Raw genomic sequence first — 19,378 nt, 5'->3', positions numbered from 1 at the left:
GTTGGGGCTATGGAACGTAACTTTGTAGTGGATACAATCAGAATGTCAGTGAGATTTTCTCCACTTTTATTCAGTAGCATGTAAGTAGGCCTGACAGCAACAAAACTGAGGTGTGGTTGGCAAAATTAGCAATAATAACTAAGAGGATTAAAAAAGGAAAAATAGTGTGGAGTTGAATTTGTTCACCAAGGAGTCAAGAAGGGAGAAGAGGAGAGAGTGGCTAGTACAGGGGAGATGGCCTGGGAAAGAATTGAGTACAGTAGAAATAAAAGTTATTAAATTTGGAAGTTATGAGATTATTTTTCAAATATTTCGAAGAGTTAGTTTAATATGACTGCTGTGAAGTGAGATCAAATTGCAGGAAGTTGAGTGAGTTATGAGTAAAGGCATTAGGGTGTAAACACATTTTAAGATGAAAAGGAAAAAGATGGGGCAATAGCTGGAGAGGGCTGAAGGGTAAAGAGAAAGCTTTTGCTTTTTTGTTATTGTTACTGGGAATTTTTTAGAATTTAGGAGACTTGGTCACATTAATAGACATATGGGAAGGAGCCAGTGGAGAGGAAGTGATTGAGAAAGATGTATAAAGTCCCTGGAGGAATTAAAATTCAATTCAAAAAACATTTATTCAGTGCCTACTATGTACACAAAAATTGAGGTTGACACTAAAAATATAAAGACGAAAAATAAAATACTCTCTTTGCTCAAGGTAACATTCTACTGAATAATAACTAGCATCTATATGACTGCAAAGTTTGCAAAGTATTTTATATGTGGCATCCCATTTAATCCTCACACGAATACTATAAGGTAGATGCTATTATTATCCCTATTTTATAGATGAGGAAACTGAGACAAAGAGAGACAGAGAGAGACAAAGAGAGAGAATTAAATGACTTCCCTAACACAAGGTTAGTAAGAGATGATTTGATGGGCTCCAGTCTCACTAACTTTTTCTCTTTTTCTCCATCCACTGTGCCACCTACTTGCTTCAAGAAAGGGATAGATAAAAGACCCAGATAAATTCACTGGTTTTCAAAGAGGCACAAGGATGTCTTTTAAAATCATAGAATATTAGATCTGAAAGGGACCTTAGAAATCAGCTCGTTTTGCTCATTTTATAGATGAGAAAACTAAGTATTAGACCATTTAAATGACTTGCCTAAGACTATACAAGGCAGCAAAGTAATGCACTGGATAGAGTAGTGGGCCTGGAGTCAAGAAAGCTAGTAGCCTGGAGTTTAAATCTGGCCTCAGACATTTCTGAGCTGTGTGACTCTAGGCAAGTCACTTAACCCTGTTTGCCTCAGTTTCCTCATCTGTAAAATGAGCTAGAGAAGGAAATGGCAAACTATTCCAATATCTCTACTAAGAAATCCCCAGTTGGGTTCACTAAGAGTCAAACAACAAACTTTATGCAATCAATAAGAGTAGAAATCAAGATTCTGGAAGAGTAATTATGGGACAGGGCAAGAAAAGAACTTTTTTTTTTTTCTCATCAACTTCATTTACAGGATGCATTCTTTCTCAATATTAAGTCAACCAATAAAGTTTAAAACTAGATCTAGCTATCCCAGAAGTTCTAAAGAATTCTTCCTTCCTCTCCCAATAGTGGTTTTTAGCACAATAAAAAGTTCTATGCAGCAGCCAGTGGATGCAAACCCAGAACAAGAATTTTTGTTCTAAAGAATTTTTCCTTTCTCTCCCAATAGTAGTTATAATTTAAGAAAAAGTCATCTGCAGGAGACAGTAGATGCAAAGCATGTACAGCCACCTTAGAAACACTACTGAAGTAATGGACAAGTCACTTCCATTCAAGAGACAGTTTGGAAAACTGGATGAAGTTCTGGAATCCATTAAGATGATAGATCTGGCAGGCCTGAGTTCAAATCCCACTTAAGACACTCACTAGCTATGTGATGCTGAGCAAATCAATTGACCTCTCTGTGCTTTAGTTACCTCATTTTTAAAATGAAGGATCTGATTTGAAAGCCTTTTTCCAGCTCTAACCCAAATCTTTCACTCCGTCCCTTTTTTCACATGACCTACTAGTGTAAATCAACTTTTAAATTTGGTTCAACTCCCTCACCTCCTAGTATGGAGACATGACTCCCTTCCCCATATTGTAACTTATTTTTTGGGTCTTCTCTCCCCACTCCAAATTCTGAAGCCATTTGGTGAAATGTCATGTGCCACCTCAGCCCAAGCTAATAAATAAATAAATGAATGAATGACTAAATGAATAATTGCACAGCTAAACAACAACAAACAAGTCTAGTGGCCTGCATTCACTATATGCAAAATATTATGTATGGTAGTTGTTAGTATAAAATCAATCAATTAAACAAAATACTAACTAGTATCCAGTAGCTTATGATCTAGTATATTATGGCATCCTTTGTTGTTTCATGTTTCTCTATTAACTAGCAGAAAAAAATGTGCAATTGAGAGGCAAAGCATTTCTAAATGCCTCGATGTGCCTATGATTTTGGTTATTATATCTTTTGGAACCCATTCTTATAAGTATTACATAGACTGTCAGAGGCGATGTGTTGGCTGGCTTTGGTTCACATAGTCTGTTTTTCTTTTAAGGAAATTATTGCAAATGAGGACTTTATGGACAGGGAAGGGGGATGTATATGCAAAGCAATGTTATATAAAAGTATGACAATAATAAAAATAAAAATAAATTTAAAGTCACTTCAATTGTATTTAGCACTTGCTAGGGGAGTTCTTAGGATACACTAAGACACCTCTGTGATTTAACGATCCCCCCTGGTGCAGTTTATATTATGTTCATGTTTTCTTATCCCTCCATGGTTCTTGTTTATAGGTTTTTAAGTTCTTCACAGAGAATTCACCCAACATATTGGTGACCCCACTATGATTTATTTACTGTTTGGGGCATATGAGGACCACACTTGATCTACTAGACTTTACTGTTACCTATTACCAGCTCAGTTTTTCCCTGGAAGCATTTCTTTTCAAAAGACAAACCACTGAAGATAATTTGAAGGAGTTGAGTTCATGTACTGGACTTGTAAATCTCAGGTATAATTTCTCTCAGTTGTCAGCTAAGAGGGAACTCCTACGTCAGTGATTCTCAAAGAATGGTCTAGAGAATCCTGGGGATCTCTGAAACCTTTTTACAAGGCTTACAAATTCAAAAATAGTTTTTATTTCCAATATGGTAAATGTCTATAAATATAATCCAGATAAACAAAAACACTTTGGAGAGATCCTCAATAATTTTTAATAGGATAAAGATAATGAAAACAAAAGTTTGAGAGCCACTGTCCTAGGTGAATGAAAAAAATTCACTTCACCAATTCACTCATATTTCTCTTCAATTTATTATTTTAAGACAATTGCCTAGAGCAGTAGAGTCAAAAAGCACTACTAAACTGTATGTCACAATGGGCTTTATATTGACTTAGAAAATTAAATATTAATATTGTCTATGTTCCAATGTAGTTTTATTTTGTTAAATATTTTCTAATTATATCTTAATCTAACTAGGAAAATATTGGGTCATTGAAACTTCTTGCCTAGTGAATAGAGATTTTGTGAATTGTCTGTTTTACACAACCTGTAGGGATCAGAAATAATATTACAGCTGGCTTCCCAAATCAATTTTCTAATCCACTATACAAGGATGATGCAAGAATTTAAGAACTAAATAAGAAACTATATCTGATCTTATTAAACTTGAAATCTGTGGTGAGCATCCAATTTATGTACAATTTGCTATACTCATTTTGATGACTGGGTAGTTTCATTGCTCTGGGCACATATAACTCATCACAATCCCAATGATCTTTTCATCCAGTATTATTTCTGTAGAGGTGTTTGTTAATTTATGTATACAGGACCTACCAAATGCATAGGAGGCCTTCTTCTGGTTATTTTATTATCTTAGGAAAGTAACTATAAAGCAAAATCCAATGAAAATCTACTTGGAAGAGATAATCTTAAACTTCAATCAATAATTTATTAGTCTGGATATCAAGCAAGCTTCTGAAAGAATACTAGTAGTTGAGATCCAAAGTTATGGTGTATTTTTTCTCAGTTAGCAAGGAAGATCAGATAATGAGGAGAACATGGTCTGCCTGGTCAGCCAGGGAGAAAGCATAAAGTTACAAATCATCATCCTGAAGAATGAGTCTGGGAAAAATGCACAAAACATAGAGAAGATGGTTTGATGTGGATGAAGTGCTGAGTGTGGATTCAGAAAGACCTGGATTTGAATCTTGCAAGACATTCACCTGGGTAGATATGTGTAAGTCATTGATCTTCTGGTGTTCAAAGCCCTTTATAACCTAGCACTGGCCCACCCCACCCCCCTTTCAGTCTTCTTACATCTTTACCCATCCCCTATCCTCCCTATGTAGATATTCTTTGATTCAGTGAGACTGACTTCTTTGTTGATCCATGAACAAGATATTCTGTCTCTTAGCCACAGGGTATTGTCTAACTATTCCCCTTGCTTGAAATGTACTACCGCCTCATCTTTACCCCCTAGCTTCCCTGGATTCCAGCTAAACTTCCACTTTCTACAGAAAGCTTTCTCAATTCCTCTTAATTCTAGATTCTTCCCTCTTGATTATTTCCCACTTCATCCTGTATTTAGCTTACTGTATATAATTGTTTGCATGTTCTCTCTCTCTCTCTCTCTCTCTCTCTCTCTCTCTCACACACACACACACACACACACACACACCATTTGATTGTGAGCTTCTCCAGAGCAGAGACTGTTTTTTGCTTTTGTATTCCTAGTATTGAGAATAGTATCTGCATATGGAAGGCTCTTTTTTTTCCCCCTGTAGCAGGTGGGTTTTTTCCATTTATTTTATTTTAATTTATGGAATAAAGCAAGCACTTTCATAACATAATATAATAAAAATATGACTACATGAAACTATAAATTAATTATGTACACTTGCTATTCCTTTTAAATATATAATAAAGTTATCATGTACATTTCTCCCCTTCCCCCAATTGGCTACCATTAGACACAAATAGGGGTGTATACACACACACACACACACACATATATACATATATCCACATAAATATATAAATCATTCTATCCAAACTTCATCACTTCTTTCTTCATTATGCTCTTTATAACTAAATTGGATATTTATAATAGTCAAAATAATTTATTCTCTCATTGTTTTTAAAACAATATTGTTACTGTATATAATGTTCTCTTGGTTCTCTCATTTTGTTCTTCATTATTTAGTGCAAATCTTTCCATGTTTTTCTAAGATCATTAAACCCCTGGGAAGCTCTTAATAAATGCTTATTGACTGATTGACTGAATTTCTCTGAGCCTTGGGTTTCTTCATCTGCAAAATCAGGATAATAATGGTGATAACAAATGTCAGCTAATATTCTTAAGGGACAGCAGGATGGTGGTGTGGATAGAGCACAAAGTCTGGAATACCTGAGTTAAAATTTGTCCTCAGGCACTTGACACTTAGTAGCTGGGAGTACCTGAGCAAATCAGTTAAACCTAATTGCCTAAAAAAAAAAAAAAAAAAAAAAAGTCCAAAGTCAAAGTTACCAAAGACACTTTCAATTACAATGTACTTCCTTGTGACAGCTAAGAAACCAATCTTCTTTGCTTTTCCTGCCCAAACTAAATTATGGGAACACAGTCCATTTGGACCTTTCCATTTTTATGTGTGTGCCAAGAATTTCGAGTGGACAGAGGAGGGATGATATTTGTGATAGAAATAAATTAATTTTTTAAAACTATTATTACTGATTGCTTTTCTTATTTCTCTGAACATGTAGGAAAAGTGAACACTTAATCAATTAAAGGACCTTGAGAACTCTGTGTACAGACATTCCCAGTAATAAGTATTACCAGTTGTTCCTTGGAAGTGTGTACTCTGAGGCATATCCAGAAAGAACTCTATAGTTAGAAGCAAACCTATATATAATACATAACATTTTATATACAAGCCTAATAAATTTGCTGTCTGGAAATGATCCATGTTCTTATTGTATTCAGAACTCTTCCCTTCCTGGAGTATTAGAGACCAATCAGGAAGAAAGAGGATCACTGGGCAATAGAGTGAAAATACTATTTTTATTAGAAATGTAGTAGAATAAATAAAGATTTGTTATACTAATATACAGAGGAAGTCATATGAATTTAAGGGAAATGTTGCATAAAACTGTAACCATCTGCATAGAAGGTAATATCAGAACTAAAGATATTTCATGTATAGGACCCCTGAATTTGAGTCCAGAGGTCTGAATTCCAATTCTGCCTCACATACTTTATTACTTCTGTTACCTTAGTAAAGTCATTTAACTTGTTTGGGTCTCAATCTCTTTATCTATAAAATAAAAGGTTTGAATTAGATGATGGTTCTACATATCACTAAGTCTAATAATCCCTCTGACCAGAAGTAAGATCTGTGTTCAAATCTAGCTCTGCTACTTACTGCCTGATTCACAAGCAAGTCAATGGATGCAAAGTGCTATTGTATGCATTTATATATATATGTATATTAAATTTTAGAGGAAGCAAATATTTTCATGTCTTTAATAATATCATATCTATATATGTATATATCATGTATGTAACACTATGTGTTGGGCACGCTTTACAAATATTATCTCCCATGTGATTTTCACAACAACCTTGGGAGGTAAGTGCAATTATTATTCCCATTTTACCTGGGGAGGAAACTGTAGTCAACAGATGTTAAGTAATTTGCTCTTGGTCACACAGCTATTAAGTGTCTGAGGCCTGGATTTTGAACTCATCTTCCTGAGCTGGGCAAAGCACTCCATTGAGCAAATCTTTTAACGAGATTTTCCCTAGCCTAAAAAAAGTTTGGTCCACCTGGAAAATGAAGTCATTAAAGGGTCAAACTCGAAAGTGCAAAATAATCCCTATTCCTACCAGTAAATCTCCTTAATTCTTCACTCACCTACCCCATCCCCCTATCCAAACACAGTTTGAAGAGGAAATTCAGGGAAGGGTGAAGTTAGCTTAGTCATGGGGAAGAAACCTCTAGTAACTACCCTAGAAGTTTGGAAAGCTGGAAAAAGGGGCTTGTTTTTTTGTTTTTTGTTTTTCATCTAACTCCTGCGAAAGCAATTTTCTTGTCTCAAGGCGAAAGAATGACTATTTGGGGCGTCTCCAAGGGAGGAGCCCTAAAAGCTAAAAAAATAAAATAAACTACTACCACCACTACCACTACAGCAAAACTCTCGGAGAGCTCCGAGGGGAGCTTAGTCATCTAGTGCCGGGCCATTCCAGGTCTGGTTGTTCACGGAAAATGTGGTCTCTAATTCCGGCTCTTCCCTTGGACATCTCCTTCTCTGTTCCTGAGCTTCCTCCTTCGCATCGTTCCCTATTCCTTCTTGATGCTCCCACCCCCATTAGTGTCTTTACGTCTCTCCACCTCTGTCTTCCTTGTTTCTCACTTTTCCTTGGTCCCCGTTACTGCTCTCTGTTCCTGCTTGTCTCCTATTTCTCTCTCTCTCTCTCTCTCTCTCTCTCTCTCTCTCTCTCTCTCTCTCTCTCTCTCTCTCTCTCTGTGTGTGTGTGTGTGTGTGTGTGTATCTCTTTCTCCTCCCCTTTTCCACAGAGACAGGTTTTTAAAATTGATTTACAGAAGCAATTAAAGTCAGAAGAATTCATTACTAACCCTGTACTTCCCCCCACCCCTACGACATTGCTCATGCAAGAAATGAGTGTAATTTGGGAAAATGCCGTAGCCAGCGGATATGAGCTGTACAGTACTGGATTTTTTTCCCCACCTTTAAATTGTTCATTTTTAATTCATGAAGACATTCATAATATTTCACAAATGAATCTTATTCTCTCCCCCCCCCCATATCCACCCCAGCAGTCGCTTTTAGGGGGGGCACCGCTGGAGCACCCGGGGGAGACCATGGAAAAGATCTCAGCGACTCAGGGCTAAGACTTGAGCGGCTGCTAGGGCTGGGGGCTGGATGCTCCGGCTCGGGACAGCTTTTTCACCTCGTCTCTTCGTCCCTCTCTCCCCGTGCCGTGCTCACCCTCGGCCTCTGCGCCTCCTTCTCTGTCCGTCTCCTGTTGTGCCGGCATTATTGCAGGTCTGGTCCCTGCACTTCCAGGAACAACTGTTTGCTTTCCCCATGTCTCCGTTTTCTTGTGTTTATGGTCATTCGCTTCCTGAGTTGTCTCTTTCTTCTATCTCCTGCCCTCCCTCCTCTGCTAGCTCCTTCTTCCCTTTTTCCCTCTGACCTCCTCCTCGAGCACTCCCACCCCCCTTTCCCCAGCTGGATCGCCCTTATCTGTTTCTTGTCTACTCTGTCTCCTCCGGCGGGGGATACTCCTATCGCCACCCACCAGGCGATCTCCGCACCTCTTTGCTCAGCCCCTGCTTCTCCGGGCGTATCTTGCCGCCTGATTTTATCTCCGGCCAACCCTGGGAAAGGGACTTCACCCCTCTATTTCTGCAGGGGCCCTTCAACGCAGTGTGTGTGTGTGTGTGTGTGTGTGAGTGTTGCATGTGTGCGCGCGCCAGCATCCAGACTTCGGTCCAGATGCGAGCGTCCGCCCGGCCCCTAGCCCCCCACCTTAGCTCCTCCCGTGGTGTTGTGTACGTGTGTGCGCACACGAGTGTGTGCCTGTGTGTGCAGCTGAAGAGTCAGACTCGAGGTGTTTAGCTCGCTCCCTCCCATCCACGTGGCTCCGGGAGGGCTATATTAGGTTCGCAGGAAGCCAGCCCAGGGAGAAAGCCGAGCCCGGGGGTCGGGGGACGGAGGAGTGCGGCCCGGCGGACGCTGAGGCGGCGGAGGGGAAGGAGGAGAAGAAGGAGGAGGAGGAAGAGGAGGTCTCAGCGTTTCTGTTACACACACTGAGTCTCCCTCTCTCACTCTTCTCTCTCGTAAGGCTCACCACTAGCCGGAGGGAGCCGACTCCTCCCCCCTTTCCCACTCCACCCACCCACCCCCCTAAAACCACGAAAACCTCCTCCCCTCTCCCACTTACAGCCCAGGGAAGGTGTTCCGGAGACCGCTCCCACCCCCTGCCCCAGCCCCGCCCAGCCCCCGCCCCTAGGCTCCCCAGCCCCTTTCGAGCTCCTGCTCCCCCACTATGCCTGACAGTTTCGACACTTGGCAAAGACAAAGAGCGAGAGACCACGGGGAGGAGAAGGAGGAGGGAGAGATGGAAGGGGTTATGTGAAATTCGAGTGCCCAGGACCTCACTCTCCTCTCTCCAGCTCAAAGCCTCCCCACCCCTGCCCCCGACATCCACACACCCATTCCCCCACCCACCGGACCAGTCCACGAAACTCTCCACGCCTCCGACCACGGTAAGTGCTGGCGCTGGGTTGGTGCTGCCTGCGTCTGGAAGAGGGGCGAACTGGGTTCCCCGGCGTCGCTGGGGGCGGGAGGGGGGCAGTTAGGGAAGACTTGGGAAAGAGGGAGGGATCGAGGAACTCCATCCGCGCGTGCAGTTGGGAGCTCCTGATGGCCCCCAGGGTTTCCTTCTCTGGGACAAGCTCCTGCTCGCCCCCAAAGCCGGGACACCGGGACGCTGAGAATTCGAGGAGAGGCTAGGGGAAATAGAAAGATGAAAGAAGGCATGGGTGTCGGGGGGCGCAGAGAGGCAAGAGGAAGTGGGGAACCGGTGTAGTTAGTACATGCGGAACCGGCTGTGGAAGGGGGCGGGGGGGGGGGAGAGAGAGAGAGAGAGAGAGAGAGAGAGAGAGAGAGAGAGAGAGAGAGAGAGAGACGGGATGGGGGCTCCTAGCAAATAGAAGTGGGGAAGCTGGACAGTGGAGGGGGTTCAGGAAAATTGGCAGTGGGCTGGGATCACAGAGGAGGCAGAGAACGAACTATCAATATCATGGTCTTTAACCTCATACTCTGTGCCTCCTTGAAATCGATCCTTTAGAGTGCAGGAAAGCAGTGCCTTCTTTCAGAGGGACGTGAGTGGGAGAGCGAGGGTTGGGGATGGAAAGCCCTGTCACCCAGGGCACTAAGGATTCTAGACCCTGGAGCCCCCGGGACAGGATGCGGTAGCACAGAGAGATGTGTGACTGGAGAGAGAACCGGGGAAAGCAGGAAAGTCTGGGTTAATTCTACAAAGAACAAAAATGAACAAACCAAAAACCTCCTTCGAGGAAGCTGAGTGAAAGTTCCGGTTCGGTTCCCGTTCCACTTGGGACAAAAGTGACAAGTTCGGCACTGCTGGAGGTGGGGGAATGGGACAAACTGGCTAAGGAGGAAGAGGGAAGGTCTTCGTTCTTGGGACTGCCAAAGAGCCGGGAGGCAGAACGTGGGATCTGTGGGTGTCCTGATTCTGGAAGGGGAAGGAGGAGAGGGAAAGTGGGACAGGGGCTTCGCGCTGAGCAGTTCTAAGCACACAAATTAAGTCTCTCCGGTTCTGCTTAATCCAAAACAACATCGCCCACTCCATCTCTGTTAGGCGAAGCGGCTGCTCAGAAAAGTCAGGAAGCTTAATAATTCAGCAACTTTCTCCGTCCTTTCTTTTTATATCTCTCTCTCCCTCCCAACTCCTTCCACCACCACACCTTTTCTCTTTTGCCCTGGAATTTGATTTCTTTGGGGAACTGGGTAGCGGATGCTTAACTCTATTTGACTGCCAGTGGGGGCCAATAGGTGTGAAAGCTAGGTTTGGGAGCGCCCAACTGTGGCGCAACTTTTAGAGGCTGACTTCCCTAGACTGACAAGACTGAAGGGGCTGGGACGTTAAAATTCTCTGCAGGAGAAGCGGGAAAAATTAAAAAATAAATAAATAAAAATAGATAGATAGATAAACAAAAAAGCCTAAAAATTTGAGAGTTTGGATCTACTTATCAAGTTGCTCAACACAGGTAACAGTTCGGTCTCTCCATTCTCAAGTCCTCCACCTCATCACTGGGGAAAGGCTATTGCTTTTCTCTGGCCCTCTATTCAAACAACTAACCACCACATCTAAAAAAGGAAGGAAAGAAGAAAAAGAGAGAAAGGAAGGAAAGAAGGAAGGGAGGGAGGGAAGGAGGGAAGGAAAGAGAGAGGAAAAGAGTCAAAAGGGGAAAAAAGAAATAAAAAGAATTTCTAGAGTTAATGCCTATGTTAGGAAAGGGAGCTTAACTGGGTGTAAACAGCAGTGTAGAAGATGTAGAAGGTTGCTTGGGTATTTGTTTTTCTGCCTGCTGGATCACTATTGATAGATAACTATCTGGATAACTATTTGGTTAGTCTCTTTTAGTAAGACTGAGAGAAATCCCTAGGGGAAAAGATTCTATAGATGTAGATTTAAACCTAGTTTATTCTGTCTAGTTCTAGGTTCAACTCCCAGCTGACATGACCTTGAACAAATCACTTCTCTCTCAATTTTAGTTTTCCCATCAGTAAAGGAAAAGGGTGAGACTACATGACCTTTAGAATATCTTCCACTCTAAGTCTGTTATCCTTCTGGACTTCATGACCTCTTAATCTCTCTCCTCAGTTTTCTCTTCTGAACTCTGATAATGCAATCTAATGCTATCTACCTCTAAAGTTGTTTTAAGGAAAGTGTTTTGTTAACATTATAGTGCGAATTACTTTTATTAGACTTTGGTAGAAATGGAACTTAATTTTTCCTCCCTGTTTCCTGAGAATTTTTTTTTGGGGGGGGAATTGAACATGGGTTTTTTTGGGGGGGAACATTGCATGAATTTCTCCAAGGAGGTCAATAGTATTTCTAGTTGAGAACCCTTCCTTTTGACAGTGAGAAAAGTCTATCCCTGGAAAGTGAGAAATGACTTACTTGCCCAAGGTCACATTTGTATTAATTAAACTCCTGGGATTTTATATAATTAGGGAGTGTCAGACCAGTTTTCCTAGTGACTCTTTACTTCTCTGGACTCCAGCTCCCAGCTCCCAGATTCCCCCTTTCTGGAGGGACTAGTGTCTTTTCTGTACTGGTATAATAGCCCAAGCTCATTAGCATACTTAGCTCACTGGAGTTTTAATCCAAGATAGTTCTAACCTTTAGATTCCTGTAGAACTCCTTCCTTCTTCAGATCTTTGAGGATATAGGAAAAGGCACTCCAGATTCCCTAGATATTTCTTGAACTGAGGTGTGGAGAAGAAATGGAAGACTGAGGAAATGCAGAGATGAGGTGGATTCATCTGAGGATTTGAACTCCTGACTTCTTTCCACTGGGTCACCTAGCTGCCTGCCCCAGAATCACTGGGTTTTTGTATCCTTTGAATTGTACCTCTATCCTACTGAACTCAGCTTGGACCCTTCAGTTTAATATTTTCTGAAGTAGCTGTCTTATAGGTTAGGGAAGGGAGGAGAGAATGATCTTAGTTTGACAAAAGCAGACAGTCCCTCTGGGATTCTTCTGGAGCCTGTCTTTGATTTTCTGGACTTTTGTATTTATTGACTGGAAGTGGGAACAACATCCCCAAGCTGGGGCTATGGTGTATGAAAGAGGGCAGGAATTCTGGAGTGAGTTTGGAGAAAAACTTGGGACAGTTTCCTAATTTCCTGGGGTAGAATAACTGAAATTAGGTAGTTCAATCCACTTTGAGGCAGGACCAAGGCTAATAGATTAGGACTAGAAATTCTGGGGTGATGGGGTACAATTTTGCTGAAAAAAAAACTCAAGCCTAAATCATAGCAAACCCCAAACATGTCTCTTCCTGTAATTACTCTTGGTTTGAGAGCCTGATCTCCCTTTTTTCCTTAAACCTGATGACTTTAACCGCCCTCCTATAGTTGAGATAAACAGAAAACAACTAAAAAGTATAGAAAGGAGTTTCATCAAAGGGGTGCTATAAATCAGGAAGACACAATGTGATCTATCCTTTGCTTTAGGTTTTTTCCCCTTCGTTCTTTTTGATCTACCAATTAAAATGAAGGGTTTTTTTTTTGTTTTTTGTTTTTTGGTTTTTGGTTTTTGTTTTTGTTAACTGTGGTGTTGACAGTGTTAATATTTGAGACTGGTGCTACTGCTCTTTACTATGAAACCAAATTGTTCATCCCTCACTCAGCTTTTTCTTTAGCCCAGAAGAGTTTAAAGACTTTACCCAAGATAGCAGCAGTAGTCTGCCCCCTTTTGGGTGTGAAGAGATCTAACAAAGACTCTTTAAGTTGAGAGTTTTAGGTACGTTCAGTGATGAGCTCTAGGATTTTGGGAGTTTTCCAGGTATATGTTGCTTCAGTTACACACACACACACACACACACACACACACAAACACACACACACACACACACTCTCACACACACACTCTCACACACACACACACACTTACTACATATGTGATCTCAGGCAAGCTCTTTCAAATGTCTGGGAATCCTTCAGTAAAATAAAGATTTTGTTCTATGTAATTTCTAAGGTGCCTTCAAGCTTTGGATCCTGTGATCCCCTTTTTTATTCTAGAGAATGGTATGGTAAAACACAATGGACGGGGGATATCTAGATTCGATTTCTAGGTTACCACTGACTAACCATGAAATGATGAAGTAGAATTCAAGGGTTCTTAACTTGAAGTCTATGAACTTTTAAAAATATTTTGATAAGTATATTTCAACATAATTGATTTTCTTTTTAAGTTTTGTATTTTATTTGATGTATTTAAAAACATGATTCTGAGAAAGGTTACCAGCTTCACTAGACTACCCAAGAAGTTCAAGATATAAGAAAAGTTAAGAACTCTCTGGAAAAATGATCTAAAAGTTCTTCTCAGCTTTAACAACCTGTTAATCTATAATAATTTAGTAAATATAACAAGGCATATATCAGTCTCTCTTGCTATTCTTGTGTCCAGATTGGGAAAATGCAATCTGCAGGATAATGTAGAGCTCTGCTTGAATGACTAAATTCAAAGTGTTAGGATTAGTAAATGGAGGAGGTATCTAGTGGAGTGCTCCTATGCTCTGTCCTGGGCCTTGTGCCTTCCTTTCTCCATCCCTCCCTCTCTCCCTTCTTCTCTCTTTCCCTCCTTCTCTCCCTTCTTCCTTCCCTCCCTCCCTCCCTTCCTCCCTTCCTTCTTTCCCTCTTTCCTTCCTTCCTTCCCTCCTTCCTTCCCTCCATCCTTCCCTCCTTCCTTCCCTCCCTCCTTCTTTCCCTCCTTCCTCCTTTCCCTCCTTCCTTCCCTCCTTCCGTCCTTCCTTCCTTCCTTCTTCCTTCCTTCCTTCCTTCCTTCCTTCCTTCCTTCCTTCCTTCATTCCTTCCTTCCCTTTCCTTTCCTTCCTTTTTCCCTCCCTTCTCCTTCCCTCTTTTCCTCTATGAAGTCCTCTGATTCAAAAAGGTGTCTCATTTCTGATACATGCTGGATGTTCGAGCATAGATAAATTACTTAACCTCTCAGGGCTCCAGATAAATTTCTAAATTCATAAGTATAGTTCTTCTATTCTTCTACATTATCTCTAAGATCTTCTCCAGTGCTAAAAGTCTATGATTTTACTTATAGTTGCCTTTCCTCAAGGGATTTGAGCCTTACCCCACAACTGTACCACAAAACTAGTTACCAAGAATATAAAATAATAAAATTAGTCAGGGCCCTCAAATCTATTACATAAATAGTCTTTCCTGTGTCCTGATTCTCATAGCACTTTGCATCTTTCTAATGTGCTTGTTGTATTTTATTATGTGGTTATTTGTTGTACCTGGCTTTAACCCAATAGGATTCTAATTTCCTTGAGTAAATGCGACCCAATTATTGATATTTTATCATTCTTATTGTACCTAAAATGGTCCCTTACACAAAGCATTACTGTTTTTTTTTCCTCCAAGATAATAATTCTATTTTTTTTCAAAATTCTGAACTTAAAAAAGATTAATAGAAACATTTAACACCCCAAAAGAAAAAATAATAATAAAGAAGATTACGTATGAAACTATGAATCTCTGTTATCTATATAATTTGTCTTTTTTTTTTTCTTAAACATATAATAATTTCAACATGTTAGCTCCAAAGCAGTCCCATTTGTCTGTTTCTTTCTCTGGATTTCATTATGTTCTATTTTATGAATTTGAAAAAAAAAGGTTTCCTTAGTATTCTTAATTTCTTTACCCATCCACCCCCCCTTTTTGTTGATTCATTGACGCTAGTTTTACCCTTTTTTTTAAATTTTGCTTTTACTCCCAAACAAAAAGTCCTTCTTTGTAGCAAATAAGCATAGTCAAACAAAACAAGTCAACACATTGGTCATGTCTCTGAATGAATATTTCAGCCTGAATTTCCCTGCCAAGAGGTAGGAAGCATGATTCATTCAGCATCAGTTTTCTGAAATGTTGGTTGGCCTTTGTTTTGATGAGAACTCTTAAGCCTTTCAAAGTTGTTTTCTTTTACAATGTTGTACTTGTTATATAAATTGTTCTATTGGTTGTGCTTGCTTTATTTTGTATCAGTTCATACAACTTTTCCTAGGACTCTGAATTTGGCATTTCCTATGGTTGAATATTATTCCATTTCATTCATAAACCATAATTTATCCAATGATTTTCTAATTATTGTTATACCCTTGCTTTTGTACATCTAGGTCTGTACATCTAGTAATCACAGTATTAATCTCACACCATGGGTGTTTTCTTTTAGAGTTAAGATCCTAAGAAATTTTTCATTATGGTGTGAGAAGCAGCTTTTGTTGTTGCTGTTGTTCAGTTTTTTTTCAGCCGTGTTCACACTTGGGGTTTTCTTGGCACAAATACTAAAGTGGCTACAGCTCATTTTACAGATGAAAAACTGAGGCAAATAGGGTTAAGTGACTTGCCTGGGGTCACACAGCTAGTAAGTAAGTGTGTGGAACCAGATTTGAACTCAGCAAGATGAGTCTTTCTGATTCCAACTTCAGTGCCCCCTACACTGAATCACCCAGAGAAATGGCTAGTAGAATAAAAAAAAATTGCTGATCATAAAATCTGGGTTCAAATCCAGGGCAAATCACATCATTTTCAATTTCTGTAAAATGAGGATTAATAATTCTTGTACTACCTATTTTATAGATTGGTTGTAAGGAAAGTGATATGAACATATATACATATATATTTATATAAATTACATATGTTTATATTTATATATATTCAAGCATTTTTTTGTTCAGTGATTTTTTAGTTGTGTCTAACTCTTTATGACCCCTTTTAGGGCTTTCTTAGTAAAAATACTGGAATGGTTTGCCATTTCCTGTTTTAGCTCATTATACAGATAAGGAAACTGTAGCAAACATGTAAATAGGGTTCCACAGCTAGTGTCTGAAGCCTTGCATTTTATCTACTACTTACCAAGTGTCAGGCACTGAGCTAAGAATTACAAATTTTATCTCATTTGATCTTTACAATCCTAGGAGGTAGGTGCTATTATTATCCCAATTTTATAGTTGAGGAAACTGAGGAAGACAAGTTAAGTGACTTGGATAGGATCATATAGCTAAGTATCTGAAGCAGGATTTGTACTCCTGGTGCACTGCACTAGCCTCTGTACCATCTAGCTCTTCCCCTCCCCCCCGTCCCCCCAAAAAAATTGTCCCTGCCATGAAAGAGTTTACATTGTTTTGGGTGTTAGAAAATGTGAGGAAACAAGCAAAAAAAAAAAAAAAAATTGGGGAATAATGCAAAATCATTTCAAGCAGGAAAGAGTAGGGGGTGGGGAGTAGAATAGGAAGAGATTAGGAAAATCCCAGGAGATAGCCCTTGAATAGCCCTCTGAAGGAAGAGAAACATTCTAGAGCTAAGAAGGTCTGCTTTCCAAGCACAGTTAGGGAGGCAGGTTGATAGAATGTAATGTATGGGGAACATTTGACTGGGATTTCGAGTCATGTTGGGAAATAAAACTGGAAAGATAGGTTCCCTTACTCAATGCTCTTACCATTATACCAAGATTTCTCAAAAATCACCAATGCCAAATAGGCAAATGTCACTGGAAAACAAAACTCTTAAAGCATGTAATTATTTGTTGTTCAGATTCTGCGACATCAGAAACCTCATACTGGAGGTGTAAAGTTGCTTACTTAATTTATACCTATCCCAGGGAAAATAACATGAAAAAGCTAACTAGATTGTTCTAGGAGTCTATCCCCTTTAGGATGCTCTAACCTGGGTATGATAATAAGAACTTGGATTTAGAACTAGAGGGGACCTTAGAAACAATCTGTCAATTTAGCCTTTTTCCAGATGGAGAAACTGAAGTCCAGAGAAGAGAAAGCCTGGTTAAGAGGGCTTCTGGTTTAGAGGTTCTGAGCTTGGATCTCACAATGAAAAGTGCTATTTAACTTCAGAGAGAGAACTGATAAACTCTGAATGCAGATGAAGTATAATATTTATTGTATTTTTCTTGCTTTTTTGCAACATGGCTAATATGGAAATCTATTTTGCATGATTTTACATGCAAAATTGATATATTAGTCTTCTCAATGGTTAGGGGAGAGGAGTAAGAGAATTTAGAAATAATTTTTTTTAAATATTAAAACCAAATAATAAATTTAAAAAATCTTTCCACATACAAGACCCCTTTCTCAAACTATCGATTATAGAAAGCAAGAGGTAGATAAATTTACTCAATGAGAGTCCCCCTAGACAGATGAAGTCAGAGGTCTGATCATAGCTATCTATCTGTCTGTCTGTCTCTCCATCTATTTATAAACATATACATATAAATATAGATAAACAGATATAAAGGCTATACATACATATGTTTCTCTAGCTATTAAATTTCTATCTTCTCAGAGAGGATCTCATTTTAAAATGACAGGGTAGCACTTTGGAAAGAGCAGTAGTCTCTTGAATGAGAACACTTGGGTCTCAGGCATGGGTATGGTTGTATATGATTTTGAGCAAATTCCTTTTCTACTCTGGACCTTCCTCTGAGGGAGTTGGAGAAGATCTCTAAAGTTTCTCTAGGATCTATAGTGTATGATTTTAATTCCTAGTGTTTTTGTAAGGAAGAAAAAGCAGACATAAACCCTGAGACACCAATTAGAAATTTACTATCCCAACCAAGCTCAATGCTGTTTAAATATAGTCAATTCAAATACATATTTAACCACAAGACCACAGTTGCTCAAAGTTACCTTCATACATATTTACTTAGAAGGAAGCATTTTAGTAGAACAAAGAATTCTGACTGCTGATATACCAGATACAATGGAATGGTGCCAAAGAATCATTTTTATCTGGAGTGCATGAAACAGCTTTACATTAAAGACCGAGTCTGTCTAATTAGACATTTACCTTCTGGAAAATTCAAACGTATTTAAAAACAATAACATAATAGATTTTCTTTTATTCAAAAGACTGGACTAAAGGAATAAAGCCTGCTTTTAAATGCATAATAATAAAAACACCTGTCCTGTAGATTGTTATTAAATTTTGAGCTAGAAGAAACACCCAGGGTAACTTAATATAACTCATCTGTTGGACTAATTAACCAATTGGTTCACTCATTCAACAAGCATTTATGTGCTAGGGATTGTTCTGGCTTTCAAATCACCTCTATGACATTTTCAACAAATGATTATCCAAACTCTTCTTGTAGATCTTCAGTGCTAAGTGCTCACCAGCTTCTTGAAACAGCATCTATGGAGATGATTCTCCAATCAATTTGTCTAGCCTTAACCTCCCTCATGATTCTCCAGCCTCTCTTCTCCAGATGCTTACGGGGCAGCTTAAGCTGGACCTCTCCCAGACATCTTCAATGGAATAAGCACACAAATGAACTGCCTGGAACTTTCCTCCTCCTTATATCCACCTTCTGGCTTCCCTGAGTTCTTTCATGTTTCAGTTGAAGTCTTATCTTCTGGATGAAACCTTTCTTAATTGTAGAGCCCTCTCTCTGAGACTCCCTGTTTATGTCTTAGTTGTACAGAGTTGTTTGCATATTGTCTTACCCCTGAGACTATGAGCTCCTTGAAAGCAAGACCTATTTTCCACCTTTCTTGGTGTCCCAGAATTTAGTACATTGTTTGCTTGGCACAGTATTTGTCATTTGTTTATTGACTTCCTGTTTCACTTTTAGATGGTCCTAATGTTAGATATTTAATAATAAACTATGTCTATGTTAGTTTTTACAGGTGAGAAAACTGAGGCTTAGAGATTAAGTGACTTGTCAATTCCTAGCCAATGAGTTTCAAATTCTGCTCAATTTAAGTTCACTGTACTTTTTTAAGTTCCACTGACTAAGTTACAGGTTTTGGTTGTATTGATTTGAATTTTGGTTTTCAGGGAGGGAGATTTCAGCTCAATTTAAGATCAAAGTTATCAAAAGGAAAGTTATAGGCTTCCTAAGGAAAGGTTAGCTGTATCTCATTTACACACACACACACACACACACACACACACACCCCAAGATACTTTTAAAGCAACCAACAGGAGCTACTCTCTATCCCTTCCTCTCTGAATCAGGCAATTTCCAGAAAGAGAAGT

The 19,378-nt window shown here is 39.6% G+C and overlaps 1 protein-coding gene across 3 annotated transcripts in view; it reads left to right on the top strand.

The window, feature by feature from the left end:
- Positions 1-8,427: 8,427 nt before the first annotated feature.
- Positions 8,428-19,378, top strand: part of ST3GAL1 (ST3 beta-galactoside alpha-2,3-sialyltransferase 1) — a 131,250-nt gene continuing 120,299 nt past the window's right edge. For 2 of the 3 annotated variants that reach the window (XM_012541840.3, XM_031947229.1), the window contains exon 1: positions 8,428-9,329. The gene's annotated coding sequence lies outside the window, so the exon portion shown is untranslated. The remainder of the gene's footprint in view (positions 9,330-19,378) is intronic. The other variant, XM_012541839.3, reaches the window with a different exon arrangement.

Source organism: Sarcophilus harrisii, chromosome 1, assembly GCF_902635505.1.
Source record: "Sarcophilus harrisii chromosome 1, mSarHar1.11, whole genome shotgun sequence".
NCBI classification, from domain to species: domain Eukaryota; kingdom Metazoa; phylum Chordata; class Mammalia; order Dasyuromorphia; family Dasyuridae; genus Sarcophilus; species Sarcophilus harrisii.
This window is presented reverse-complemented; position numbering and strand designations above follow the sequence as displayed.